General features: G+C 47.5%; 1 pseudogene; it reads right to left on the bottom strand.

The window, feature by feature from the left end:
* Positions 1-372: 372 nt before the first annotated feature.
* LOC112077306 (potassium voltage-gated channel subfamily A member 1-like) lies at positions 373-2,407 on the bottom strand (annotated as a pseudogene).
* Between the last annotated feature and the right edge of the window lie 316 nt (positions 2,408-2,723).

The following is a 2,723-nucleotide window of genomic DNA, read 5'->3' as shown; positions in this document are numbered from 1 at the left end:
GAAGTAGCAGCGTTATACAGAGGTCATCTGGTCGACAAACAGCCCATTCCTCATCACGTCTCCTTGGCAACAAGAGACCAGTGTTCGTTCATCTCTGTTTTCTGTGTTTTTGTTGTTTGGTTCTATTGTGATAAAGTGCTTAGCCGAGACACCCATAGGTCTCCGCTAACTAGCATCGTCGGAATAAACTGCACCTTACGGACAACGTTGGTCGATATCTCTATCTCTCTCTGTTTTCTCTCTCTCTCTCTCTTCTCTCTCTCTCTCTCTCTCTCTCTCTCTCTCTCTCTCTCTCTCTCTCTCTCTCCCTTACTCGTCTCTTCTCTCTCTCTCTCTCTCTCTCTCTCTCTCTCTCTCTCTCTCTCTTCTCTCTCTCAGTATTCCCCAGTCTCTCTCTCTCTCTATCTGACTGCAGATGCTTGTTGGGTTTGCGTTTCGGGCTGAGATTCCATATTCCGTTTCTCTTTCTTCAGCAGATGCCGGTGCATTACGCAACTCACCCTCCCCCAAGTTCCACTGTAATCCATTATCCATTATCCATATCCATGATCCATGATCATGATACATTATCCATTATCCATGCAAAACCGTTTCTTCTTCAATGAGCATGTTGTGTTTTCCGTTTCATCTTTCAATGGCAGGATGTTTTCCGGGTATATCTCCGATAACTTAGGAACATAAAGGTAATATGTTATTATAATTCCATAATCATTCCCATTTTGAAGTCAAACAAACTTTTTTTTTTTGTTATCCTCTTTTTGGTGAAACAGTTTTCTCTCTATTCATTCGAATGTAATTAAACGCAATGCAAAAAACGCATTAATAACGAAGTTAAATCAAGCATTCCCGAAAACATTTCTACAATATTTACAACGGACGGTGTGTCCTCATATCCCCATGGTGTCTATTGCTGCCATATAGAATGAATGTGTATGTTTCTAAACGTCCGTCAGCAGCTTGCCCTTATTCACGCAGTTCTGGTTGAGACAGAAGTACAGTTAGCAGTTCTGAGATTCGCGTCTCTAAAGTTATCAATACTATTGTTAATGCTTCGTCTATCTCCATGTATTCTGACTTGCTGGCGATAGAGTTGGAGCTGCGGCGCGACGAGTTGCTGTCTGAGTTAAGGTCCTGGTTGCTGACGTTAAGAAGCTGCGCCTGCTCCTCTCCCTCCTTCTCCGGTGGTAGAAATAGTTAAAGTTGGACACGATCACAGGCACCGGCAGCGCGATGGTCAACACTCCGGCGATGGCACAGAGCGAACCCACTATCTTTCCCCCGATGGTCACCGGGTACATGTCCCCGTAGCCCACTGTTGTCATGGAGACCACAACCCACCAGAAGGCGTCGGGATGCTCGTGAAGAAAGATTCTTCTCCTCGCCCTCGGCGAAGTAGACAGCGCTGGAGAAGAGGATGACTCCGATGAGAGGAAGAAATGAGCAACCCCAACTCTCTCATACTGGCTTTTAGGGTTTGTCCCAATATCTGAAGCCCCTTGGAGTGTCTGGACAGCTTGAAGATCCTAAACACCCTGACCAGTCGGATGACCCTGAGGATGGCCAGAGACGCAGCCTGCTCACTTGGTTTCTCCTTCTCCCTCCTGGTCCTCTGCCAGCTCGGTGCCAGCGTGATGAAGTAAGGTATGATGGCTACTATGTTCTATAGTATTCATCATGTTTTTAAAGAAAGCTGCCTTGCTAGGGCAGGCGAGAATCGCACGATCAGCTCAAAGGAGAACCAGATGATACACAAAGTCTCCACTATAAAAAAAAAGGATCTGTGAGAATATTTGGTTTGTAATAGAATGTCACGTTGCCTACGGTTTCCATCCTACCTCTGGGGTCCTCTTTGAGTTCTGGCAGCGTCTCCAAACAGAATATGACTATTGAAATTAAGATCACCATTACCGATACTATAGCTATCCCCCGGCGGGTCCCGAACTCTCTGGGTATTCAAACAGCAGCCAGACCTGTCGTTGAAACTCTTTTTCCGGTAACGGTTTTCCTCTCTCTAATAAAAACCTTCGTCTTCTCTAAACTTCTCCATTGCCTCTGCCCCGAGCTCGTAAAACTTGATCTCCTCAGAAACATATCCAGGGAACGTTAACGGCCTCCTCAACCGTCCACCGGACTGGTAGTAATATAGAATAGCGTCAAAACTCGGCCGGTTCCGGTCAAAAAAGTACTCGTTTCTAAGCGGATCGAAGTAGCGCATTCTCTTTTGGGTTACCTAGTAACGTCTCAGGGAACTGGCTGAGAGTTTTTAACTGGGTCTCGAAGCGCAGCCCTGAGATATTGATGACAACCCTCTCGCAACATTCGTGGTCATCGTGGTCTGGTGGTAGGTGTCCTGCAGGTGCCCCGGCAGGGTGGAGTCTCTCCATGTTATCTCGGTCACCACAGTCATCCTGGCGGTGTGGCCCGGTCTCAGCGCAGCGCTATGCGGCAAGAGATGCTCGCTCAGCCCGGTGGGGGCAGGCATCCAGTTGATCTCACTGCGCGCCTCAGATTTCCCCGGCTCTCCTCTCCTGGTTTGGTGCAGTAGAACAGCTAGTACTCAACAAGACGCGGCCGTCCCAAGACGCACCGCTATAACGCACCCATTCTCCCCGCCTAGATAAAGATGTAGTACCTGAGAAATACCCGGGGGTTTAGGGTATCACTGAGCCACAGCCAATATAATACTTAAATAATGTGAAAGCATGTTGCAGGATTTCATACAG

This window comes from Salvelinus sp. IW2-2015, unplaced genomic scaffold (assembly GCF_002910315.2).
Source record: "Salvelinus sp. IW2-2015 unplaced genomic scaffold, ASM291031v2 Un_scaffold4448, whole genome shotgun sequence".
Classification (NCBI taxonomy): Eukaryota; Metazoa; Chordata; class Actinopteri; order Salmoniformes; family Salmonidae; genus Salvelinus; species Salvelinus sp. IW2-2015.
Note: the sequence above shows the minus strand (reverse complement) of the source record. Positions and strands in the feature narration are given on the sequence as shown.